General features: G+C 41.8%; 1 long non-coding RNA gene across 1 annotated transcript; it reads right to left on the bottom strand.

The window, feature by feature from the left end:
- Positions 1-27,482, bottom strand: LOC125964633 (uncharacterized). Its single transcript, XR_007477834.1, has 3 exons — positions 26,326-27,482; positions 3,577-3,674; positions 1-291 (listed from the first exon to the last, which is right to left on the bottom strand). It is a non-coding gene; the product is annotated as an uncharacterized LOC125964633 (long non-coding RNA).
- Between the last annotated feature and the right edge of the window lie 368 nt (positions 27,483-27,850).

Here is a 27,850-nt window from a genome sequence, read left to right as displayed (position 1 = left end):
TCACCGACACTCTGAAAGCTCCTGGGGAAGTTGTTGGAGACAGCTGACACCCAAGAGCAAGTGCCAGAGTCCTGCCCTCTGCAGATGAAGGCTGTGAGGAGCCTGGGACTCACTGAAGAGCCAGGGACCTTCCTGAGTTTCTCGGATACCAGCTGTCCTCGCGTGGGGTCCTGCCAAAGTTGGCACATCAGTGCAGCAGTCTGGGAGCAAAGGGCTCCCTGACACTTGTCACGGTGGTGGAGTCTGGAAATGCTTAGTTAGTCCACTTAGGAAGGCAGAATGATGGGAAAACTAGATAAAAGAAGTCATTTGGTAGAATTAAGGAGAGAAAATAAGTTAAACCTCCCAACAGAATGTAATACTATCTCCAAGTCGACAGGTCATAAATACTCTTGTTACTTTTTGAGCCCATGAAAAATACTTCAGATTCCTTAAACATGTTACTTCTGAGCTACTCTTTTTTAAAGTGTTGACTAGAGATTTAGTTTACATGTTTCTGCAGGGGAAAAGGGGTTAATAAGAATGGGAGGGTTGCTATTGTTGTTGTTTGGTGTCTTACCATTTTTGGTAACACCGAAGCAACCATAAGTAGCCTTAAGAACCATCCACAAAAAGACAAGTCAAGAAATAAGAGAAATAGTCAAAAATTTCCAAGCCCCACCTCCAGCTTCTAAACAACCCAACGTTCCTTATAGGAAATGCATCATGTCCCACTTTGGTAACACTGATGTTTCAACAAAGTTTGAGCCTCTCAAAATGCAAATATTTCATTGTCCATGAAAAGGACATTCATTAAATTAAAGCCGAAGAAAGGAAATGGGAAGAAAAATTCAAGAGATTCAATGAAAATTAAAGAGATGAAAAAATAAATAAATAACTCTGACCAAACACAATTTTGCTGAGTTATACACAAATAATCAGAACCATATTGTGCAGGTTAAATCTCCCTTGAGCAACACTTCGATTTTAAAGATAATAAGACAAAGTGTTCAGCAAAAACTAAACCAAAACCAGCAAACATATATGGGATTTTGCCAGGAATCAAAATAGCTTTAAAAAAAAGCTTAAAATTTTGTTTTTCCTAAAACATCTAGATGCCTTCAGGATAACGATTTCCCATGCCAGTGGTGACTAAAATAAGAGAAATTGAGAAGCCAAACCTCCCTCCCTTATCCGAATCTGGATCCATTTCTCTGAAAATTTTCACTACACTTATTTAAAGCATTTTAACTCATTTGCTTATAAATTTAATATTTTTAAAAAGACAGAAGTTTCTTTGATGAGATTATACTCAATATAAGTCAATACAAAAAGATACTGAGAGTTTCCCTTCTGGATAAGAGAAGAGAAAATTATGTGAAAAAAAAAAGTCAACTAGAGACCATCTGAGTCTCTTTGGTCAATATTCAACCTTCCCGTTCTCCTTACAATTCCCTAGATCCCAATCATAACAGGTCATGCCTGACCATAAACACAGTCCAGTCAGTTCTGCCGTAATGCGTATTTCTATAACACAACCTATTTCAGATTTGATTAATAATATAAGTAGAAGTTACATGGATTCATACGTGATTTGTCCCAGTGTGTTAAAGTGGAGCACAACTGAATGCCACGTACACAAACAGGGATGAAAGCTGCAAACCATGGAGGATTATGAGGCTGTACAAGGTGCCATTCATCCCCCATTCTTCTTTGCTCAGTCCAGCCGTGTGCTCTGTATAGCAAGGGCATGTTGTGCAGTTCTCCCCAAATTTTGTGCATTACACCCTTGTCTTCAGAACTCAGCAGATTCTCCTTGCCTTAGATCTCCTTCAATCAAGCCACCTTCATCTTTGTTTTAAAGATAGAGTTCTATATTCTAGTCATATTTATTTTTTAGGATGATTGTTTGTGCTGTCCAGTTAGAGAGGTGAAAAGCAAAAATAAGCCCTGTTGTTTTTAGTGCTCAGTTTTGCAGAACTCAGGATTTGGGGGAAGGTACATATCACATGACAAAAGAAACATCTGTATCTGTGGGATGAAATGATCATTTGCCTATTTATCTAGGATGGTAACTAACCTTGGTACACAGAATTCATGACATTTGTTGGATTGTTTAGTTTGACATGTCAAGCCTCCCCATTAACTAAATAAACCAGATTATTGCCTTTTCCCAAGTTCATTTCCTAACCCACATTGGATCAGGTGAAAGAAGGCAAAATGAATAGATGGAACGTTCTCTGTCACCTTTTTCTGCAAAGAAGATTGGTAAATGCTAGAGAAAAAAGGCCAGAGAAGGAGCAAAACCAACGATCAATGCCGCAAGTTATCCTGATAAACTTGGAATATTTCTAAATGCAATGTCTCAAACACTGATTGTTTTGCATCCAAACCTCTAAACTGACTCAGCTATTAAAAGGCAATGGCAAGTTTTTTCCATGAGTCCTAGTTTAGTCTAGTTTAGCCAATAATTTGGAATTGTGCCTAGTTGGGATAAATACTGCCTCTAGCTCTTTCATTGACAACAGTCCAAAGTGGATTGGGAGTTTGCCCAAAACAGTGGATCTGAACTGAAAGGGCATCACCAAACACCCCTGATAACCCAACCTGACTCCTGACCCCCAAGACCCCCTTTTGTTTCAAAGCATCACAGCTGCCACAAGCAGAAAAGAAAGAGCTACAGTTATTTCTATAAAAGTTGATGGTCCAGGGCTAGCAATGGAATTTTTGTTGAAGTATCAGTTCTCACTCTGATTGAAGGGGAAAAAAAGTGCTGGTCTGTTTCTGCATAAATGAAAATCATGTTACATACTCAAGGGACCAGGCCCTGGAGAAAGATGAAGCAGACATGGCTCTGACCAGCAAGAAGCTTACAATTTCCTGTCCAGGAAGTTACAGATGTTTACACAGGCATGGAAATATCCACTCTTGCATGAGCCTGAGTGTGGGTGTTCCTTACATTTTGCCCTCTAGGTGCCTTGTTTGCCTCACCCTACTGAATGGATGCAGACTTCATGCTCAGTACTCTTAAAAACTCAAGGTGATATATATAAATTGCACAGTTTCTCATTTTCATTCAGATAAAGGAAGTTGGTCCTAATTATTATTCTCCATCTCAAAAATGGGGAAACTGAGTCTTAGAGGCCACTGAGCACAAAAGCAATGAAACCCAGGTCTGGCTCCAAAGCCTGTGCTCTTCCGTAGCATTTTGTGACATTTTGTTAAATAATGTCTTAATATAATATATTTATTAGGCAATTATTTATATGCACATATATATTATATATGAAATATTAAATGATACTATATATCTAATATATAATGGCCTGTTAAATAATGGCCTAATGTAGAGAGATAGATGATAGAGAGATAGATAGAAATCTTGTATCAGTCAGGATAAGCTAGGATTAATCTAAGGAAACAAACCCCCAACTCTTGGTGGCATGAAGTATCTCTGAGAGGTCAGGGCAACTCCTCAGGGAAGCTGTCCTCCATGTAATGACTTAGCATCACCTCTCCATATCAATTAATGTTTCCACACTTGCTGAAGCTGGGAAAAGAGGCTGAAGAGCTGAGCATCATCGGTTAAAGTCTTACCTGGGAGTATCACTTCTGCTCATATTTCACTGGTCAATGCAAGTCACATGGTCATGCCCAACTTCAGGGAGACAGGGATGGACAATCTTCCCAGCTGCCTGGAAGCAGAGGGAAACCAGACTCTAATAAAGAGTAGTAACATCTGCCACACTGCTCACCAGCAATAACTAGAAGGACAGCGCACTGATTCAAAACAAAAGGTGATAACTTGCCATTCCTACTCCCTTTGTCTTTTGCTAATAAAAAAAAGCACCCCCCAAAAAAGATCATAACTGGTGGTTAGGCCTAACCCACCATCTATTCAGGCAATAATGTTAAGACATCTACTGGCAGCCACAGTGAAAACCACAACCAACATTTATAGGATGCTTCACAATTTACATAACATTTTCATATATATTCGCTCTATCAAGCAATATGAGAAGCCTCCCAAAAGTTTTGAAATGTTTCTTTCCTTTGGATTCTCACAATATGCTGTGAAATAAATGCCAAGGGCTAGATCGAGTGCTGAAGCTAAGTATAAAAGGATTCAAGGGGAGAGGGGTCAGTGTGTGCCCAATGTCACACACAGCTTCATGGGAGGGCAACTCGAAACTACATTGCAGGCTGAGCTTCGTGGGTAGGGTGTGGACGTCAATTCTCTCCACTGAGCCCTCCTCATGCTGATGTTGGGGGAAACAGTTACCTAACCTCAGCTGGGCAGACGTTATGAAGTTTGATAAGTGTATCTCATAAACTGGAAGTTGAAAAGTGCTGGCCTCTGAGCTGATTCTAGCTCATGGGTATACTCAGTCTGGCCCACCATCAAAATTTTGTTTCCAATCATTGTGTTTTATTTCTTGAAACATTTCAATTTTAGGGGGGCTTTGAAAGACATTTACCACTCTTTCAAACTCTCCCACCGCCCCTCCCATACCTGTCCACAGTCTCCAGAAGCTGGAAGAGGCAAGGAACGCATTCTCCTCTAGAGCCTTCAGAGGGATTACAGCCCTGCCAACATGTTTATTTCACCCCAGCAAAACTAATCACAGACTTCTGGCCTCCAGAACTGTGAGAAGATAAATTTCTGCAGTTTTAAGCTACCAAATGTGTGGAAATTTGTTACAGTGGCAATAGGAAGCTAATATGACCAGAATTCCAGTTGTTCAGGTTTCCACTTTCCAGATGAGGAGACTGTGGCCCAGTGAAAGAAAATGACTTCCGCATCATCACAAAGCTAGACAGTGGGAGTCCAGACTAAGAAATGTGGCAGCCAGCTCCCAGGTTGGGGCTCTCTCCCTTCACCAAAGCATCTCCAAGAGGGATGTATGTGACCACAGAACTTTTTCCAGGAGATCATGGGAAGCAGCCCAGCATGACTTACAACAGGAACCACAAACCAAAATCCATCATGGCTGCAAGCCTTGGGTAAAAACAACATGCTGGTGTGGAGAAGCTTCTGGAAGAAACACCCAGGCTGTGCCTCTTGCTCGCAGAGTGCTCTTGGGAAGGTCCCTCATGTCCCTGGGCCTCAGTTCCCTCATGTGTAGGAGGAAGAAGTTGGGCCGCACCACTGGTTCTCAGAGACTCCCCACTTGGGGTCTTTGTGAGGCCTGAGGGAGCAGCCCCAGGAAGTGTTAGCCTTCATGCTCTGCCTTGACCCCTTCAACCTGAAGTACTCCCTTCTACCAGCTTCCCACACTGCACCTCTGTACCCATTTCTTTTGAACAAAAGTCTCCATAGTTAAAATTAAAATTGAAAACCACCATCTCTAAGTCTTAAATCTTTGCAGTTCCAGAACTCCACGTGGAACAGCAACAACCAATCTACCGTCACTGTGTGTCCAGAGAATAGGTCCCAGTAAGCAAGACCGAGGGTCTTCCCAGGAGTCAGAAAGCACTTAACAGGCACGAACCACAAAGTTATTCCACCCCGGCATCTGTGTCCATCAGAGAGTTCCTCTGTTCGCAAGCCCTGTGTCACAGCTGTTTTATCATGAATGACCTGAGCCACCCCTCACCAGTGGGCATTTAATGGCGTGAGACACTGCCCTGGGAATGCACAGACCTGTCAGAGTCCTCCTTAACGCTCACCAGGGACTGGGCTACTGTGCTTACACAGGCCCATAATCATTCTAGTGAACACACACTAAAACCAGACAGATAACGGCCCAGGTCCAGAGGGCACACCTCCTGGTGATCGGGCCTCTGAAGCCAAAAAGAATCTGTTTAGCTTTCCCTTTCAGTGATGGTCCCTGACACTTACGTGGCCATTCTCTCCTATCCACTCAGACACTTGGAAGAAAATGTATGATTAAAAGCAATTGTTGCATTATGAAAACGAATTGGACAAACTAACGTTATTGGCTTTGAGGCCAAGTAATAAAAAGGTAAATGTGAACAGGTGTGCCAGTTAATGTCCCTGGGTAATTGATTAAGTATGGTAACCCCCAAGAATATGCCTCTTTTCAGCTCATACAAGTTAAAGTGCAGAAAGTAGGAAGTACAAAATATGCCCACTTTTAAAAGCTTTATTTTAAAAAGCTTATTATATTGTTCTCACCTGCACCATGATTAAACCTCATTATTGCAGTAACAAGGGCTCCATTGTTTCTTTTTTTTTTTTTTATTTTTAATGACTTATTAGAACAAATACCTATAGATATCATTATATATATGATATATAAATTAATTATACAATATATCATGTATTAATTATTAAAACATACTCTGGTAAATATTATATATTCAATATGAAACAGGAGGAAAGGGGGCAGGGCACAACCTTTAAAAGAATTACATAGCCCGAGGACACAACATAAACTGATTAGAACAAAATAGGTCCAAGATGGCGGACGAGTCTACTTCCACTAGACCTTGAGCCTCAGTATACACTCATTGTAACACATCAGCAAGCTAAGCGACACACCCACAGGTGCCATGACAGTTCCAAGGATGACCATAAAGGTCAAAAAGTGGGCGGTGGCTCAATTCCTAGAAATCCCCACCCCTTCCCCAAAATAGCTGGAATACTCCTCCCACTCATCAGCGTATGAAATTACTCACCCCTATAAAACTAACAACCCCATACCCTGGTGCTGCCCTCGCCTTCTTTTTTTTTTTTTTTTTTTTTTTTTTTTCTTTTTTTTAATAGGTATACCTGGATTTAATTCTCACTTCTACCGCTTGGTAGCTGGATAGCCTTAGGCAAGTTTCATACCTCCCTGAAATTCACTTAATTCAGTCTGTAAAATGGCATAATAACTTATTATAGCATCCTTTTAGGAATTTTAAATCAGTTCTTGAAATAAAAGTACACAATATATAGACAAGTATGGATTCCTCAATAGATGTTTGACCTTTCATTTCTCCAGTATCCCACCCGCATCAAATAAAGAAAAATACTTTTTAAAATTTACGAATATTTCATTGTTGTAAAGTTAAAGCCATAAAAAAAATCAAATGGCCTACTATCATACCGTTAGAAGAAAAAAAGAAAGGTGTTCATGAGAGTTCCATATTAGAATACAAGTTTTCCTTAGGCACCTGTTTATGTATGCTATTCTGCTCTTTACAATAAATAATTAAATTTAAAAGACTTAATTCCTCACTTTAAGACCTTATTAGTTTACAAATTACATATTGACCTATGCTAAATTTTATACTGACCCATGCTAATGAATTCAGTACAGAAAACAAAAAACACTGCACTCAAGCAAACTACATATATATATATATATATATATATATATATATATATATATATATATAAAACTTATATGAGGATTGCTACTCCAGCTTTCTTTTGGTTTCCATTTGCATGAAATACCTTTTTCCATCCCCTTACTTTCAGTCTGTATGTGTCTCTAGGTCTGAAGTGGGTCTCTTGTAGACAGCAGATATATGGGTCTTGTTTTTGTATCCATTCAGCCAATCTGTGTCTTTTGGTGGGAGCATTTAGTCCATTTACATTTAAGGTAATTATCAATATGTGTGTTCCCATTCCCATTTTCTTAATTGTTTGGGGTTTGTTATTGTAGGTCTTTTCCTTCTTTTGTGTTTCTTGCCTAGAGAAGTTCCTTTAGCAGTTGTTGTAGAGCTGGTTTGGTGGTGCTGAACTCTCTCAGCTTTTGCTTGTCTGTAAAGGTTTTAATTTCTCCATCAAATCTGAATGAGATCCTTGCTGGGTAGAGTAATCTTGGTTGCAGGTTTTTCTCCTTCAACACTTTCAATATGTCCTGCCACTCCCTTCTGGCTTGCAGAGTTTCTGCTGAAAGATCAGCTGTTAACCTTATGGGGATTCCCTTGTGTGTTATTTGTTGTTTTTCCCTTGCTGCTTTTAATATGTTTTCTTTGTATTTAATTTTTGACAGTTTGATTAATATGTGTCTTGGCGTATTTCTCCTTGGATTTATCCTGTATGGGACTCTCTGTGCTTCCTGGACTTGATTAACTATTTCCTTTCCCATATTAGGGAAGTTTTCAACTATAATCTCTTCAAATATTTTCTCAGTCCCTTTCTTTTTCTCTTCTTCTTCTGGAACCCCTATAATTCGAATGTTGGTGCGTTTAATGTTGTCCCAGAGGTCTCTGAGACTGTCCTCAGTTCTTTTCATTCTTTTTTCTTTATTCTGCTCTGTAGTAGTTATTTCCACTATTTTATCTTCCAGGTCACTTATCCGTTCTTCTGCCTCAGTTATTCTGCTATTGATCCCATCTAGAGTACTTTTAATTTCATTTATTGTGTTGTTCATCGTTGCCTGTTTCATCTTTAGTTCTTCTAGGTCCTTGTTAACTGATTCTTGCATTTTGTCCATTCTATTGTCCATTCTATCTCCAAGATTTCGGATCAACCTTACTATCATTATTCTGAATTCTTTTTCCGGTAGACTGCCTATTTCCTCTTCATTTGTTAGGTCTGGTGGGTTTTTATCTTGCTCCTTCATCTGCTGTGTGTTTTTCTGTCTTTTCATTTTGCTTATCTTACTGTGTTTGTGGTCTCCTTTTTTGCAGGCTGAAGGTTCATAGTTCCTGTTGTTTTTTGTGTCTGTCCCCAGTGGCTAAGGTTGGTTCAGTGGGTTGTGTCGGCTTCCTGGTGGAGGGTACTAGTGCCTGTGTTCTGGTGGATGAGGCTGGATCTTGTCTTTCTGGTGGGCAGGTCCACGTCTGGTGGTGTGTTTTGGGGTGTCTGTAGACTTATTATGATTTTGGGCAGCCTCTCTGCTAATGGGTGGGGTTGTGTTCCTGTCTTGCTAGTTGTTTGGCATAGGATGTCCAGCACTGTAGCTTGCTGGTCGTTGAGTGAAGCTGGGTGCTGGCGTTGAGATGGAGATCTCTCGGAGATTTTTGCTGTTTGATATTATGTGCAGCTGGGAGGCCTCTTGTGGACTAGTGTCCTGAAGTTGGCTCTCCCACCTCAGAGGCACAGCACTGACTCCTGGCTGCAGCACCAAGAGCCTTTCATCCACAGGGCTCCTTAATTTGGGATGATTCGTTGACTATTCAGGTATTCCACAGATGCAGGGTATATCAAGTTGATTGTGGAGCTTTAATCCGCTGCTTCTGAGGCTGCTGGGAGAGATTTCCCTTTCTCTTCTTTGTTCTCACAGCTCCCAGGGGCTCAGCTTTGGATTTGGCCCCGCCTGTGCGTGTAGGTCGCCGGAGGGCGTCTGTCCATTGTTTCTTTTTTTTATCCTAATAACCATATTTAAATTGCAGAAATTTTTGAGAGCTATAGCCATAATGAAACTGAGGTCCAGGAAGGTTGATTGGTTTTCCCAAGGTCACAGAGGGGCAGAACCAGAAGCCTAACACACAGCTCCAAATTCTCAATCCAATAATTGCTTTAAGACATGTAACAAAGGGTCATTCACCACTGTCCCAGTTCAGAAGGTCTTGAGCTTATTCTATTCAGCAACACAAAGAATATATGTAGCAAGCCTTACCATTTGTAATAGTCTGGGTTCTCCAGAGAAACAACCAATAGGCTCATACACACACACACACACACACACACACACACACACACACATATCTGTCCCATGTGATATCTGCTGGGGCTTCTTCACTCATATATCTGGTGCCTCCACTGGAATGGCTCCGACAGCTGGAAGCTGGCTGAGCCAATTGACTGGGTTCGCAGGTGTGTGGCCTCAATCGGCTGGCCTTTGATCTCCTCCATGTAATGTCAGGGCTTCTCCCTCTCCACACAGCCTCTCCAAAGAACTCTCCATGTGGTCTCTTCAGCAAGGATATCCATATTTATTATATGGCGGCTCGAGGCTCCCAAGAACACACGATCACGTCTACTAGACCTTCTTAAGACTGGAGTCCACACTGGCCCTGTGGCACCTCTGCTTCATTCTATTAGTTACAGCAACTCACAGACCCAGATCAGAATCCAAAGAAGGAAACACAAGTGTGTGAGTACCAGGGCTGCTTCACTGAGTCACAAAAGTTCAACATGCTCCATCATTCATGACAGTCTTGTGCTAAATCCATGTACCCATCCAAGTCTTCCCAGGGTGAGACTCCTTTTATCCTTTGGGCAGCTTCTCTTGGATCAGCCCCATTTTCCTGGGCCATAATTTCCCTCTGTCATTTCCCTTCTTCTTTCCCCTGGAGATCGCATGGTACCTCCAAAGCCATTTGCATCTCAAGCCCACTTTTCAGCTAGCTGTTTCACACTAGAGTAGATAGCCCATTAGACCCAGAAACTTCCCCCAAAACAAAACTAGTTCTGTTTCCCTTAAGAGTCTAGAAAATTTAATATCCAAATTTTCCAGGAGCTCTAGGGCACCAAAGATCTAATCCTTCTAATGCAAAAACAGGGAAAAAAGAATGAATTGCTTTTCCATTTTCAGAAACCGACTAGTAGCATGGTTAAGACAGCTGAACTCAGAGCCAACCTGGAACTTACTTGTTATCTCAGTGTCCTCATCTATAAATGGGTATCATCCATCCCAGGGGCTGTTGTTAGGACTAAAGGAGTAAAAGTATGTAAAGTACTTAGAACAAAGCGCAGTGTTTTCTATGCTCATATAAACAGTTGTATCTTGTCATGCATGACATGCATCATCCTCAAGTGCGCAGTGTGATAAACAGGAAATCCAAGAAGATACAGTTTCTAAGATATTCATCTTAATCCTTTATCTTGGAAAAGGAGGCTCCATCAAGATGTGAAAAATGCTAGGATCCTTCTAGAGAAGGAATACGGGTCAGGTATTGGGTTCCCAAAGGAAACATATGTGGGGGTATTTTCTACCAAAAACTTTATATGGAAATTATATAAAATATATATAATAGGTGATAGATTCTCAGACTCACCCACAGAAGCCTGTGGAAGCCATTATGCACCCAGGTGTAACAGTATAAAAGAAGCGAAGTTCCTACCTTCATATATGGGTTCTCCCCTCCCTTCCTCTCAGCTTACCTACCCAGTCATGGGCCTTGGGATGCCCTGATTCTAAGTCACCCCCAGCCCTCCATCAATATGGTGGGGTGGGAGGATAGGTAAGGAAGATGAAGGAAAGTCTGTAGGGCCACAAGAGAGAGTCCCCAATGAGAGGGCAAACATGGGTGAGGCTTCACAACCCAAACCACTTCCCTGCCCAGCTCCTTTCTCCTCATTCATAGACCGAGGGTTAAGGTCTTAAGAGACAGTGTCAACTTTGTCGTAAAATGCCATTTACGAGATAGACATTTTTTTTTAACATAGTCAGATGTGTCCTTTTACTGTTTTTCTTGCTTTTGTGGTTTCGGGCCTACCACGTACAATACCCCTACATATGAACAGGTTCCATCCCAAGAGTGCGTTCGTAAGTCCAACAAAATTAGACTAGGTTCCCAACTAACACAATCGGCTACATAGTAGTGTACTGTAATAGATTTATAATACTTTTCACACAAATAACACATAAAAAACAAACACAAAAAATAAAGAAAACATTTTTAATCTTACAGTACAGTACCTTGAAAAGTACAGTAGTACAGTATAGCAGCCGGCATACAGGGGCTGGCATCGAGTGAACAGGCAAGAAGGGTTGCTGACTGGAGGAGGGAGAGGAGGTGGGAGATAGTAGAACTGAAGGATCGTCAGCAACAGAAGACGGAGGTCAAGCTGCAGTTTCACTCACGCCTGACGCTGATGGCACAGTTCCAACAAGGAACCAGATGCACGTTCGCATCTTGGAAGGTTTGCAACTTGAAGGTTCATATATAGGGGACTTACTGTACTTTAAATGCTCTGACCTTGCCACGGGACGTGTGTCAAGTACACCACTCTACCAGCAGTGGCCCGGGGGCGCACCAGAGGCAGATTTGTAGACATTTTCTGCTCTCACCTGCGTTGTCCAATCCCCACTGTGTGCTTGTGGCTGCACAGACCCTGCTCTGGGTGGCTTCTCTCACAGCCCCAGACCCCGACTTCCTTTGGATCTTACAGAGAGATGTGGGTTCTCTAGTTATAAGTCTCAGCTCAACCCCTCTCCACCCACCCTCCCGCCTTCTCTAGGACCTGGCTGAGCTCTCCTAGGCTCCCCTTGGCCGGGAACCGCTATCTGGCTACTCAAGCCCTTCATGAGGTTAAATCAAACTGGGATAAAAGACAAGTCACTTTCTTTGCACTATTCAGCCAGAAGGCCAAGCAGTTGACCAGAACTCCAAGACTGACCATCTTTCTTACTCTGAACTGAAAGGAAGCACGGGAGAGCGTCCAGAAAGGCTTCTATACAAACAACTGATGTCTGGAAACAGGCAGATCTTCAACGGCAAATGTCTTTTTTATAGCACCTTGAAGTTAAAATGACATTTAATTATGTGAATTAATTCCTGTTTTATAAATGAATCCCAAACATTAGTTTTATTTCTAAGTAATATTTGATGAGTTTCATAACAATCTTTTTACAGAACCAAGGAAAAGAGATGACTCACAAACATAATAAAATTGGGTTCTCTCACTTCCCTTGGCAAAGCAGATAGTCTCCATAAGTCAATTTTTCTAAATTAACATATGCTATTTTTTAGCCAAGAAAATAATTTGCAAGTGAACACAGAGATGGGTCACGAGCTCCTCCAAGGACCACAAAGCCTATCTCTCAGGCTCCATGTTAGATATTTTTTCTCAGAAGAATCGCTCAGAAATTTTTGTTCCTCTCTTTGGGGTTATAAATGATTCATTTACTTTTTTCATCTTTGACATTTTATGTGTTGCATATAATATGGCTGAAATCATTTTAAGTCAAGGAAAACTGGCTTAGCAGTTTAACTTTGTAGATTTCTCTGTGAGACTTCTTTTATCACCAGGTAAATTGGAATTCACATATCATCAAAGCCAAGAAAACATGGCAAAGCCAGAGTATTTGAAAACAGCTGCAAAAAAATGAGAATAAAAAAAGGGGAGAAAAAAATTTAAAGACAGCCCAGGAAGATGAGGGAAGTTCGGAAATGTTAATAAAATATGGAGGGCTTCCCTGGTGGCGCAGTGGTTGAGAGTCCGCCTGCCGATGCAGGGGACATGGGTTCGTGCCCCGGTCTGGGAAGATCCCACATGCCGCGGAGCGGCTGGGCCCGTGAGCCATGGCCGCTGAGCCTGCGCGTCCGGAGCCTGTGCTCCGCAACGGGAGAGGCCACAGCAGTGAGAGGCCCGTGTGCCGCAAAAAAAATAAATAAATAAAATAAAATATGAAGAAATGAAACCATAGCAAAGTTCAATTTTGTCGAACACAGCATGTTTTTCACTGAAACTGCATCAATGTCTCTGTTCAGTTCATCTGGGTCAAAACCTTCTGCTAATATCCCCAATGTCATTACCCTTAAGGACTTTTGGCAAAGTTCCCAGTATTAAAATATATTTGAAACAAATTCATCTTCAACTATTTTCTCTTGATGTTTCTGCTGTCTTCATGCAACTGTTAGGAGACCAGTTTTGACTTTTCTCTCTCGGTCTCCATGAAAATATTAGTTCTGATCACTGGAACAATTGCCTAAACCACCTTATTTCACCGTCTCATTCTCCCACTTTCCCCTTCATTCACTCATCATTTTTTCAGCTAAGCCTTATGAACTCTCCCACTAAAAGGCAGCATAGTGACGTGTAAGACTGTGGTTTCTAGAGCCGGACGGCCTGCTTCTTAATAGCTCTGTGACCTTGGACAGTTCACTTACCTCTCTGTGCTTCTGTTTCCCAACTATGAAATGGGGATGATAATAACTACTCCCAAAATTATAGGATCATTGTGAGGATTAAATAAGTCAATACTTATGACAGGCTTAGCACAGAGCAAGCCCTCAATAAACGTTATCTATTGCTATTGCTACCTACAACTAACTTTCATTTGGTGCTAGATATTTCCAAAGGGAATGCAAAGAGAAAAAAGATGTTCTTGACTTTCCCATGTATCACCACCTAAATTCAATAGGTTTTTATTTTAAATCATTGCAGCTAAGTGTTTGTATTGCCTTGTGGTTCTGTCTGATTATTGTAAAATTACAGTGCTTTTAGGAATCTGAAGACCTTGTGCATTTTAAACCCTAAAGCTGATGTCGTACCCTGGACACAAGCTCCAGTCCACGTCTGTAATATCTTTGCTATGGAAATGGCTCCCCTCAGTGGACTCATTGAGCAATTATATATCCTCCCCCTGAAAAGAACAGGAGTTCTTCTTGGGCTGGTCTCCGACATCAATAGCTAAAGTCATTTTATAGCATTAAATTGTGTTTAAATTTGTTTTCCCAAGATTCATTCCACAAATCCAAACCCCATTACAATCTCATAATATCATGATGTCCCATCAGAAAAGAGAGTCAGTATTGAGCTGTACCAACAAAAAGCAAAGACATATTTCCACCTGATTAAAATTAAAGGTGTGTGCAAGTGGCAAAGTGGTTTACACGTTTGTTTAAGTCTAAGCATGTTTTAAACATTAGTCTATTGACTGCTAGAGAATCTGGAGGAGAAATGGAAGAACCAGATATTATACTTTTCCCGATGCCAAAGCAGGTCTGGAAATTATTGGGATTTTCCATATTGAAACTGGTATTTTATAAAGTATCTGCAGGGTCTTCAAATTGCTGGCCACGTGAACTATGTAATGAAGATACATTCTCCAGATTTTCTTTCCTTCTTTTTTGATATTTGGGGATTGAACTTGGTCTCTTTACAGTTCTGGAATTAAATAAAAATGAGTGAATTTTCTGAATGTATGTTAGTTGATATATACTTTCAGGGACTCAGTCATGGACCAGATGATGATTATGGTGATGATGGCGATGAAGATGACGATGAAGATGATGATAGCACCACTTATACAGCACCTACACAGGCATTGTGTTACATACATCACATGAATCATCTCACATTTTCCTCACAATACCTCTTTACAGTAGGTGCTCTTATTATCCTCCTTTTACAGATGAGAAAACAGTCACAGGATTACACAACAATTTTCCCAAGGGCACATGGCTCGTAAGTTACTGAGCTGTAGTTTGAACCCTGCTCCCGTCCTTAACTACTACACTATTCTGCATCCTCCGTAATGACCAGAAATAAAAACTCTGAACTGTATGTGAACATCCATTTGTAGAGTTGGACTGAATGATATTCATTAATAAGCATGTGGTTAATGAAAATGAAATCTTATCTCCAAAAAGCATTCCAAAGAAGACATGCAGATAGCAAATAAGCCCATGTAAACATACTCAACATTATTAGTCATGAGAGAAATGCGTATCAAAACCATAGTGAGATACCACTAAACATCTATTAAACCAACTAAAGAAAACTTTTTTAAGGCTTACTGTATCAAGGGCTGAAAAGGATGTAGAGCAACTGGCAAAATCATACATTGCTGGTGAAAATGCAAAATGGTACAGCATTTTCGAAAAAGGCAGTTTGGCTCTTTTTATAAAGTTAAATAGTCACTTATCATATGATGCCGCAATTCCATTCCTAGGTATTTACCCAGGAAATTGAAAATATATTCCCATTACAAATACCGGTAGGCAAATATTTACGGCAGCTTTATTCGTAATCACCAAAAACTGGAAATAATCCAAACATCCATCGGCTACTGAATGGATAAATAAACATCCACACCATAGAATGCTCCTCAGTCCTAAACAGAAACAAGCCACTAATACATGCAACGACGGGGACGAAGCTCATGTACATCATTCTCGGTGAAAGAAGACTGCTCAAAAGGCTACAGACTCCACGGCTCTGCTCTTGTGACATTCTCCAAAAAGCAAAACTACAGGGAGGTAGAAGAGATCAGTGGTTGCCAGAGGCTGGGGGTGAAGGAAAAGACACAGTAAACTTCTTGGGGTGGTGAAAATGTCTATATCTTGATTATGGTATAATTAACCATATACTAATTATATTATAACCTTATGCTCATTATATAAGATAATATAGCCATATATTAATTATATAATAATATAGTCCAACCGTATGTTAATTATACCTCAACAAATCTGACATGAAAAGAAAAGTAAAGGAAAGACAGATGGAAGGAAGAAAGGAAGGAAAGGAGGACAGAAGGAAGGAAGGAAGGAAGGGAGGAAGGAAGGAAGGAAAGAAGAAAGGAAGGAAGGATGGGTGGAAGAAGCAACTAACAAGAGAATCAATAATCAGTGTAGCAAAGTGGTTAAGAGCCTGGGCCTAGGTGTAGACTTCCTGGGTTCAACCACTGTGGGACCTGAGGTACATAATGAACCTCCCTGTATCTAAATCTCCTCTTCTATAAAATGGGATAATAATGTTTCTTACTTCCGGGAATTCCCTGGTGGTCCAGTGGTTAGGACTCGGTGCTTCCATTGCAGGGGGCCTGGGTTCAATCCCTGGTCGGGGAACTAAGATCCTGCAAACCCTGTGGCACGGCTAATAATAATAATAATAATAATTCTTACTTTAGAGTGTTGTTATGAGGATTAAATTAGTTAATATTTTTATAACACTTAGAGCAATATTTGGCATATAGTAGGTTCTCAATAAATATTTGTACCATGAATGATCATACCATGGACTGTGATGCAACATAATCTACAAATTAGGTCAACTGTGTACTTAAGTACACAGAATCAGGACCTGAGACTTCTGCCCTGACACTGTTTACTAATCCAAGCTGGTAATGGGCATCCAGGTCACATCTTTTTCTACGTCCTGACTCTGAATGTACAACTAAATCCTTAGCTGATTTTCATTGTTCCAAACCAACCTCGAAACTGTCATTTCTGCTAGCACCAATTTTGTCTAGTTCGAACCCAAAGCTGAAACCCAGCTTTCCACCTGTTCCCACGCACAGCATTCACCATGTGAGTCACTTAAGCCCCCAAACCTCAGTTGAATGTGAGTAGTCTCTTCCTCACGACCCATCCGCATCCCTCCCACCCCTCTGACACAGGAAGACTTCAGAGCAGCTTCAGGAGGCATGGAGACGAGCCCGTGAACTCTGCTGCACCACCCCCGAAGGGACCAGTGGTCTCTTAGAAGTGACCAAAGTGAGGCACAGAAGGGGCCTGAGTCTAATGAGATCCCCCTTCGAGAGGCCAAAAAAAACACACTGCAGGGCAGTTAGTCCAGGGGGAGAAGGGTGAGGTTTATGCACTGGCTCCTCTGTCCCAGTGCCAAAGGTCTACCCCACGGGGTGTTAACTCCCCACACCTCACAACTGTGCACAGGTGTACACTGAGCAAGGGTCTTCTGTGTCCCCTGCCCTGTCCTGGGCTGAAGACAAGAGACAGGCAGCACAAACAAGAGGGAGCGCCTGTGCAAAGTCACTGGGAGCTCACTCAGAGCCGGTTGCCATGGCAATAACTGGAAAAACAGGTCAGGCCAACAGGCTATGAATTGTGCACAAGTGGTGTCTGAGTTTCCACAATCCAGTGGTTCCACTCCCTGGTATGTCTTGGAAAAGAAAAATCACACATGTCCACAAGGACACAGGTGCTAAAATTGTATTGTTGCATTATTGCCTAATAGCAAAGAAGGAGGAGGAGACCATCTGAACCACTAAATGTCCATCCATATGAGAATGAATTACGAATGTGTAATATAATGAGAAAAATGAAACGTTATACATTAACAATGAACGAATTAGAGCTGCAGGTATCAACATGCAAAATCTTACCAGTAAAGAATTAGAATTACTAAAGGATTAGCAAGGTGACTGGATATAAGAACAAGATGTAGAAATAAATTACATTTCTCTATAACAGCACCAAATGATTAAAAACACAATTTTCCCCAAAGGCACCACTTATAATAGTAACAAAATTATAAAGGAAAAATAATTTTGGGCTTCCTTGGTGGCGCAGTGGTTGGGAGTCCGCTTGCCGATGCAGGGGACGCGGGTTCTTGCCCCGGTCCGGGGGGTCCCACATGCTGCAGGGCGGCTGGGCCCCTGAGCCATGGCCCCTGAGCCATGGCCGCTGGGCCTGCGCGTCCGGAGCCTGTGCTCCGCAATGGGAGAGGCCACAGCAGTGAGAGGCCCGCGTACCGCAAAAAATAAATAAATAAATAAATAAATAAATAAATAAAATTCTCATATTTCCTCATCTTTTATAGCTGCTGTCTGTCACTGGATACTGCCTAAAGATGACCAATCAAGTAATAAACACATAAGTATATTTTCATATGACACAAATATAAATGCCAGAATTAAAATATATATAATTCAGAAAAATCAGTAGATAAATAAGAGAGGAGAAAAGGATGTAGTGTTAAGTCAAAAACAAAAATGTTTATTTTCATGACAGTAGTTCTCAGAATATGGTCCCCAACAAAATCATCAGCACCACCTGGGAACTTGCTAGAAATGCAAATTCTCAGGCCACATCCCAGACCCGCCAACTCAGAAACTCTGGGGGTGTCTTAGGAAACACTCAACTTGTTTTTGACACACATTAAAATTTTGGTAAAACTGCTTTGTAATCCAAGGACACAATAAATACTGCTTAAATTTACCAATCAAGAAAGAGAGGTATAGGGACTTCCCTGGTGGCGCCGTGGTTAAGAATCCACCTGCCAATGATGGGGACATGCATTTGAGCCCTGGTCCGGGAAGATCCCACATACCACGAAGCAAATAAGTCCATGTGCCACAACTACTGAGCCTGCGCTCTAGAGCCCGTGAGCCACAACTACTGAGCCCGCATGCCACAACTACTGAAGCCCGCACACCTAGAGCCCATGCTCTGCAACAAAAGAAGCCACCACAATGAGAAGCCCGTGCACCGCAACAAAGAGTAACCCCGGCTCATTACAAGTAGAGAAAGCCTGTGCACAGCAACGATAACCCAACGCAGCCAAATAAATAAATAAATTTATTTAAAAGAAACAAAAGAGAGGTATAAACATATTAAATCTATTTATAATAGCAACCACCAGAAGATCTGTCAGCATTCACTGTTGTCTCTGAAGAGTGGTGCTGAGTTTTTGAAGGTGGTGAGGACTGAGCAGAGAGATATTTTCTATTTCATGTCATTCTGAACTGTGTGTTGTTTTTTTTTTTAAAGACATACACTAAAACAAATTAAGTGGGGGAAATTTTTCCCTCTTTTCTCTTTAGGGAGGGCTCCATTCCTCATGGATGTTCTATTACCCAGGTCACGATCAGTCAGAGAATTTGCAAGTTTACAAAAATCATATTTACAAAAAAGGAGTGCTGTGGTGACTATATCACACATCGATGTTAAATTAAAACTTTGCCTCAATCCCTGTTTCAAGCCTCAATCCCTGTTTTTCCAACTTTTTACCAAGAATTACTGCCCAACAGAAAGAAACATCAAATGCATTTGTCTTACACCGGATTCTCAGTAGATAAAGCAAAACATCAATTGTTTGAACAATAAGTATCAATATGCCTTCAGTATGCAAGATGAATCAGAGGGAAAAATTATTGGGAGATTCTAGAAATGTGAGGTCTATCTCCTCCACAAAAGAAAAGTAGCACCCGATTCAATGTAATTTCTTATTACAAGAGGCAATCATTACTCCCCAGCAGCGGTAGTCTCCAAAGATGACCAGCATGCCATACAAGAGGTGGAGTTTTTTTCCCTCCCTTTGAATCTGAGTTGTCCCCTTGCTCTGACTGAGAAAATATGTCAGAAGTGAATTTCAAACCCAGACCTTAAGCTAGCAGTTTCTATCTCCTTCCTTTTGGAACACTCATTCTTGAAACCCAGGCACCAAATTTTGAGGAAGCCTAAACAGCTACATGCTGAGACCCAAGTGGAAGAGAACGGAAGTCTTCAGTCAGTAGGCTTAGCCATGCATCCCAGGAGAGCCCTCAGATGACCATAGCCCCAGCTGATGTCATGGGAGCCGTACTGCCCAGTTGGGTTCATTCAACCTACAGAATTTTGAGACATAATTAAATGGATGTTGTTTTAAGCCACTAAGTTTTGAGGTTTATTTTGTTTAGGGTTTATTCTGTGGCATTAGATAACTGAAACAGAGCTTAATATCCGGAAGTGTGTATTGTTGTAACAGAAACCTAAAATATGCAGCTTTGGCTTTGGAGCTGGGCGGCAGACAGGAGCCAAAAGGACCTCAACGAAACGACTAATGGAGCCTGGAAGGAGAGTGAGTGAGGAAATTGTCACTGGAGGCTAAAGAAAAGGCAATCCATGTCACAGATAGGTAGAAAGTTTGGCAACACTATAAAATTTGGGCAACATTTTCTGCAGTGATGCTGAGAATAGAAAGGGTAACTAATACGTGTATGCACCTAGACAAAGAGATTTCTGGGAAGAATGTTAAGAGTGACAACCAGTTTCCTGTAGCTGCCTCTGAGAAAATATGAGAAAAGGGAGAGATGAAACCCCCTCAAAAAGGACAGTCCAGTTTGAGAGCAGAATTTACAAAACACATAGAGACCCAGGACTCAACAAAATGTTCTCAGAAGGAATGACATCAAGGCAAAGGTTAAGTCCATGTTTCCATGTAAAATGTGTTCTCAGAGTAAAGTTCAAAGCAAGAATGCAGTTGTAAGACCCTTCTAAGACCTCAGGAGGATTTAAAACAGTGCCTCAAGATCTTCTCAGCTAGACAACAAGACTTCCAAGAATCTTAAGGGAGTTTTTCCACAGCATTCTGACTCTCATTCCAAGATTTAGAGGTGCCTGTCTCAAGGAGACTTCTGGCTACAGACTTTGTCTAATGGAGTGGATTTCTAATTTGATACACAGGAAATCTATAAAGCTTTTTAAGGAATTATACTAATTTGGACTAAAAGAGATAGAGACAGTTCAAAGTAAAAAGAGGTCTCTGGACCCCTAACTTCTTATGCTAAGGAAGTAGGCTGAGACAACCATTCAGCTGCAAGCATAGGTAATTTCTTATGGAAAGGAAAGGATGATTTGAAGAGTTGAGCCATAGAGAACCACTCCCCAGGAGAACTAGAGACTGATTTTTTAATTTGAAAAGAAAAAAAAAACCTGTTAACATATGCATGACTGGATTTCAGATTTACTATGGACTAGTGAAAGCTATACACCTGTTGTTGTATTTACTATAGTTATATTGTCCTTTTCTCACATTGTATGTTGGGTGTGTATAGAAAAGATAATGTCTTTTCAATTTACAGGACTCTACACCAAGGAACCACACCAGAGAAGTTGCACCCACAGACACCCATTCATAACTGAACCTGATTTAGATAATGAGATCCTGGACTTTGAGCTAATAACATAATGCTAACTGGTTGGGAGGAGTGAGTATATTTTGCTTATTGGAGAGAGATGTGAATTGTGGTGGCCAGAGGGCCAATATGGTAGATAGTTTCCAAAGATGGAAACTTCTTGTACATGTGTGCCATTCTTATAGTGAGTGTAGAGATTATTTCCCCTCCTCTTAAATGTGGGCTGGCCCATGACTACTTTGACCAATAGAATGTGGTGAATGTGAGTTCAGTCTTCAGAGGACTGGCAACTTCGGCTTCCTTTCTCTTGCATGCCTCTCCCAAGAACCAAGCTGCCATGCTGTGAGGAAGCCCAAGCTGCATATGGAGAGGGCCACATGAATAAGAACTGAGACATTCAGTCAGCAGCCCTAGCTGAGTTCCCAGTCAACAGCCAACGCCAATGGTCAGCTCTTTGAATGAGTCATTTGGGACTTTTCAACTCAATCAAGCTCCCAAATGACTGCAGCCCCAACCATAATCTTGTGGAAGAGAAGTTTCCTCCAAGTGAGCCCAGTCAACCTATAGAATTGGGAAAGATAATAAAATAGTGTTTAAGCCACTAAATTTTAAGGTGGTTTGTTTGTCAGCATTAAATAACTGAAACACCAACTTTGGGCAAGTTTCCAGCAATTAAGCAGTTGTGTGTATTTGATTCCCAGGAGCATTATGAATTAAATCTCATTTGCATCACAGAATTGTTTAATTCTTCCTTGGATGTAATTGGGAATCATACTTGCAGGAGGATCAGGAAGAAAAAAAGTCTAAATGTAATCAACCACTGATTTACCCATGTCAATCTGATTGACATTGGCCAGTCGTCATTTTAATGCTTCCTCAGTGAGAGAAAAATAAAAAACAAAGCCCGAAGTCAAAATAGTCAAATGGAAACCAATAAGTATTTGCTGAGTTCCTAATTCTTACTCTGAGAAGCCCTGATTAGTGCCAAATATAAAGGAATCCTTGACCTCAAAGTTCTCGCAAAAGAGAGATTAAAAAGCAGGTCAGGGCTTCCCTGGCGGCGCAGTGGTTGAGAGTCCGCCTGCCGATGCAGGGGACAGGGGTTCGTGTCCCGGTCCGGGAAGATCCCACATGCCGCGGAGCGGCTGGGCCCGTGAGCCATGGCCGTTGAGCCTGCGCGTCCGGAGCCTGTGCTCCGCAACGGGAGAGGCCACAGCAGTGAGAGGCCTGCGTACCGCAAAAAAAAAAAGAGCAGGTCAGACTTCAGTGGTGGGTGGGCACAGCTTAGCCACTCATTCACTCTCACACACCCATCTCCCACTCTGAGCACCCACTGGCCAGTTAACTGTGACTGCTATTTCCAGGAGCATCTACGTGAGTCCTTAGGACTGACTACGTAAGGGACCTGAGTGTCCAGAGACCCTTGTAGGGTATCTTTCCTGCTAGGATTCTGAGCGGGTGGGAGCAGAAAGAGTATTTTTTAGGGTTAGTGGGAGCTCTGCAGTTCCTCTACTCGAGTCCTGCCTGCCCAGCCCTCTGCCCTGGTTCCTGCTGTGACTTACCTAGCCCTGGGCCTTGGCCCACACTGCTATGATCACCTCCAGACCCAAACCTGCATGGCCGGTGTCCACATCCATGCCTGTATCCTCCTAACAGCTGACCTCTGTTAACACAGGTCCATTATTTGGTCCTTAGTAACATTGTCTTTTCCTCCATGGCCTAAACCTGTCCTGCACTGAGAGTCCCAGCATTCCCGGAGTGAGGCTGCAGGCCCAGGAAAGGGTGACATCAGGGGCTGCCCCAGCTTTCAGAGAGAGGTGCAGCCCACACAGAACAAGACCCACTCTTCTTTCCCCTGCTGCTTCACCTGGTGCACATTCCCTTCTTCATAACTCTGGTCCCTCTCTGAACTGTGTACTCACTCCTCCGCGTCTTTTCTGTCTGTCCACTCTCATGTCCCCACTGAAATGAGGGAGATAGCTTGTCTGTTCTGTTATCATGTACCTCCAACGCACTGTCTGGCACATAAAAGGTGTTCAATAAATGTGGGTTTAATGAATTAGTACTTCTTTGTCCCTTGTGGTGATTTTTTCTTTCAGGAATTTGGTTGTTTTATCCTATAGACCAGCAGGGCCTCTCTATGTCTGAACACCAATGGTAGGAAAAGCCCCTGTCCTTGACTGTAATATAAATCAAGGAAAGTGGGAACAATAGTAACTCTTAACATCCTTGAGTTTCTAGAGCATTCCATGAACAAGCAGAAGTCTGCTATGTTGGGACACGCAAAGGACTCCAGGGAAATGTGTGGACCCTCAGCCCTGACGGTCTGACAGTTGATCTCAGACCCTGCCCAGGCACCACGTTACACAGGACAAAGCAATAGTGGTTAAGTGCTGAATGGAATGGACTAGAAGAGGATAGACCTTAAACTTCAGCTTGATTCTTTTTTTTTTAATTTTATTTTATTTATTTATTTTTTTATGCAGCAGGTTCTTATTAGTTATCCATTTTATACATATTAGTGTATATATGTCAATCGCAATCTCCCAGTTCATCCCACCACCATCCCCCCACCCCTGCTTTCCCCCCTTGGGGAAAAAACAAATGTCCATACGTTTGTTCTCTACATCTGTGTCTCTATTTCTGCCTTGCAAACCGGTTCATCTGTACCATTTTTCTAGATTCCACATATATGACTTAATATACAATATTTGTTTTTCTCTTTCTGACTTAATTCACTCTGTGTGACAGTCTCTAGGTCCATCCACGTTTCTACAAATGACCCAGTTCCGTTCTTCAGCCTGATTCTTAAACAGGGACATTCTCTGGCTTCCCTGGTGGCGCAGTGGTTGAGAATCCGCCTGCCAATGCAGGGGACACGGGTTCGAGCCCTGGTCTGGGAAGATCCCACATGCCGCAGAGCAACTGGGCCCGTGAACTACAACTACTGAGCCTGCGCGTCTGGAGCCTGTGCTCTGCAACAAGAGAGGCTGCGATAGTGAGAGGCCCACGCACCGCGATGAAGAGTGGCCCCAGCGCGCCGCAACCAGAGAAAGCCCTTGCACAGAAACGAAGACCCAACACAGCCAAAAATAAATAAATTAATTAATTAATTAATAATTTAAAAAAAAACAGGGACATTCTCAGAACCATGTAGACCCAATCCCAGAACAAGTGAATTAAAATCTCTGAGCCTGAGGCTAGAACATGCGTAGAAAATGCAAGCCAGGTAATTCTGATGCTCACTTCAGGTTATGAAACACTGACCTAAGAAATGAAAAAAGGGAGAGGCTGATTGACTTGGGAAAGTTTCACAGATGAGAAGAGATTTGAATTGGCCTGGAAGAATAAATTAAATATAAATAGCATTAAAAAAATAGATGTTCATGGTGGGGTAATGAGAAGGGACAAAGCTTGTCGGGCTGACATAGACAGGAAACAGTTTCTCTGCATGCAAGCAATCTACAAGAGAGTAGTGGGAGGTACATCTGAAGAGGGAGCTTGAACTTCAATTTATATCCCCTGGGGAACCTTGAAGGTTTTTCAAAGGAAAAAGTAATAAAGGTGATTTTGTTTAAAGGGCTAATACTGCTTTGGTGTAGGGACTGGATTGGCAAGAAAACTGTCTATACCAGGACTCATCTCTCTGTGATCGGAAATTGGGTACCTATTAAAATGCACCAGCTTCTCCGATCTTGTTGCTTCTACCTCTTCTTAAGGAAAATGTCAATGCAAAACCAAATATCAACCAATCTGACTTTTGTCAAGTCAGGAAAGAAACATTAAGAGGAAGTAATATAGACGCTGCAATTTGCTTTCCAAGTTTTTATTCAAACTATGAGATGTTTGCATTTTTAGAACTAATAATAATAACAATGAAAAGAAGCAACATTTTATTGAAAGACATTGATGTGTTTTTCAATTTGCATTTCCAAGTTTATGCTCTCCCACTCTGCCAGAAACATCCATTTGCCTCTAAGAGGAATCAAAATAATTACATCTAAAATGCACACACGAAAAAGAGTTAATTTTCAGCTTTGACTACAAAACTTGTACTTTTCAGTCCCTGCAAATATGATAGTTTTGACAATTCTGTGAGTGTCTGAGTCAAGCTTGCCAAAATTGATTCTACAGATTTGCTCCAAGTCATATGTATTCTTCACTCCCACCTTGGGGTAGATGTGGGAAACCAGGCAACTTCCCAAGCATGTCTTTAGGGAGTGGTCATTGGTGTAGTACCACATCCAACAAGCAAGACTAACAATGGTGGGTAAGACGTCTACACAGATGGCCTGAGAACACGTCACTGACACCCCAGAGCCCGCACATGGTCTGCAGAAGATCCAGAACTTTGTCCCTTCCCCAGTAGAGAGACCAGAAGTGATGAGAGGGCCTGTGCCAGCCAAGGTCACAATTAAGGGGCCATGGGGTCTGTGGAGCACACTGACTCATGACCCATCCCCAACATGATACCCAGAAAGCCAGAAGGGACCAGCTGCTCAAGGCAGACTCCATGCAGAGGCCCAGAAAATGGTTCAGCCCATCTGCAACTAGGTGTGGGGTCACTGACCCAGGGCCCCAAGTTCTCCTTCTTCACCACCACAAGTTCAGCAGAGAGAAGAAATCTGAAATCTTGAGATAGCTGGAAAATGTGGACACTCCCTGTGCACCCCCCCATAAAGGACTTGAGGACTTGTAAGGAAATGCAGATGATTTATATGAACTACAAAATTTGGATTTTCTTCATATATTTCATAGTGATGCACACATTTCCATACTCACCACAATTAGTTTTTCCTGTTATAGGGTATTTTCTGAAATCTTTCCCTAATAGAAACTAAGTGATCATTATACTTGGTGATCATCACACTTGTAGTATACTGTCCGCGAAACCAAGAAGTTACACGGACAGTATACTAACACTTTCTAAATGAATCCATTCTTGACTGCCATATTTGAAATATAGCTGTCGTCCATAAGGTGGCGCCAGAAGCAAAAAATACAGTCTCCGGAATAGCCCTACCAATAAAAGGGGTTGATTTGAGTAGTTTTTGTTTCCCCATTTATGAGCAATTAATTGAATAGGAAAAAAAAAAAGAATAATTAAACATTGTGCTAACAAATTGATTACCGTCTTCGGTGTTCGTTTTCATCAAATAGAGCAGAAACTCCAAATCACATGGGCAGCAACACAGAAGCCCTCAGCTGTTTCAGAATCAAGGAAACTTGCATGTCTTCAGACGATTTCTGCCAATTTTTTAAACATGAAAAACTGTAGTGACAGTAAAGGAAAAGACCCCGAAAGATTAGCAATTGTGTATATGGGGTTAAAAACAAAAACAGAAAAAAAAAAAAAAAAAAAAAACACAGGCTTCAGCTATCACGAAGTTCCAGATTGCCAGATTTCTTGATTGTGGCATTTAATCAAAACCCAGCCAGCTGCCTGTATTTAACATTAATTGTTAGGCTCGAAGTCTCAGCCAATCATCTTGCTTCTGAGCTGGCAGTGTAACAACAACAACAAAAATATGAAACTCTCTCCCTGACCCAGTTTAGTATGCGGAAAAAAAAAAAAGAGGAAGAAGAATCAGCTCTAGGATTTGGTCAGCTTTCCTATGAAGAACGCATCTCTAGCTTTCTAAAGCAAAACAACACCTGTACCTGGAAACTGGTTTAGCACCTTCAAGACAAACAAATAGCATGTTTATAACCCTGCTGTCCCCTCTCTTTTCTTCCTCCCCACGAAAAGCAACATTAGCACTTCAAAGACACAGTGTTTTGCTTGTGGGCAGCCAGGGGCAAGGTTCCCGAGGAACCTTCTTTCTTAGTTTGTCCTCTGCTCCCCTGTTGGCTAAAGATTCACTCTATGCTATTAATTTCTCTGTTCTTGATCCTTTGTGAGATTTGGAGAAAGACTCTCCTCCTAGCTCGCTAAGGCTCCAAATATCCTAGTCTCCAATTTTTCCGCGGGGTGGGGGTGGGGGTGGGGGGATGGATACCTTAGCTGCCTTCCTCGACCTGGTATGTGAAGAATGCTGCTTCGTTTGAGTGACTGGAGTGAACTCTCAGTAAAGAGAAACAATCCTTCTCTCTCTCTCTCTTTCCTTCCTTCTCTCTCATAGATCATAAATAATGGACAAGATGGAGGCCTTCCTGACAGTGTCTAAAAACTCAGCCGTCTTATATATACACTACCAAATGTAAAATAGCTAGCTAGTGGGAAGCAGCTGCATAGCACAGGGAGCTCAGCTCAGTGCTTTGTGTCCCCCTAGAGGGGTGGGATAGGAAGGGTGGGAGAGAGACGCAAGAGGGAGGGGATACGGGGATCTATGTATACATATAGCTGATTCACTTTGCTATACAGCAGCAACTAACACACCATTGTAAAGCAATTATACTCAAATAAAGATGTTAAAAAAAAAAAAATCAGCCATCTTTTAGAATCACCCTGAGCACAGACCTGGGAGGTGGTGTCTTCCTCCAGGACCCACAAACAACCTCCCATAACCAATTTGATTTTGAGCTTGACCTTGAGATCTGACACAAGGTTAGCCAGTAAGAATGGCATCACAATTGGTGCATAGCAACAAGTTTCCTTCTCTCTAGTCATTTACATAGAGACGGCAGCTAATATTCAAATTAGTGTAAGCAGACCC

The sequence above is a fragment of the Orcinus orca genome, chromosome 6, assembly GCF_937001465.1.
Source record: "Orcinus orca chromosome 6, mOrcOrc1.1, whole genome shotgun sequence".
Lineage (NCBI taxonomy): Eukaryota > Metazoa > Chordata > Mammalia > Artiodactyla > Delphinidae > Orcinus > Orcinus orca.
Note: the sequence above shows the minus strand (reverse complement) of the source record. Positions and strands in the feature narration are given on the sequence as shown.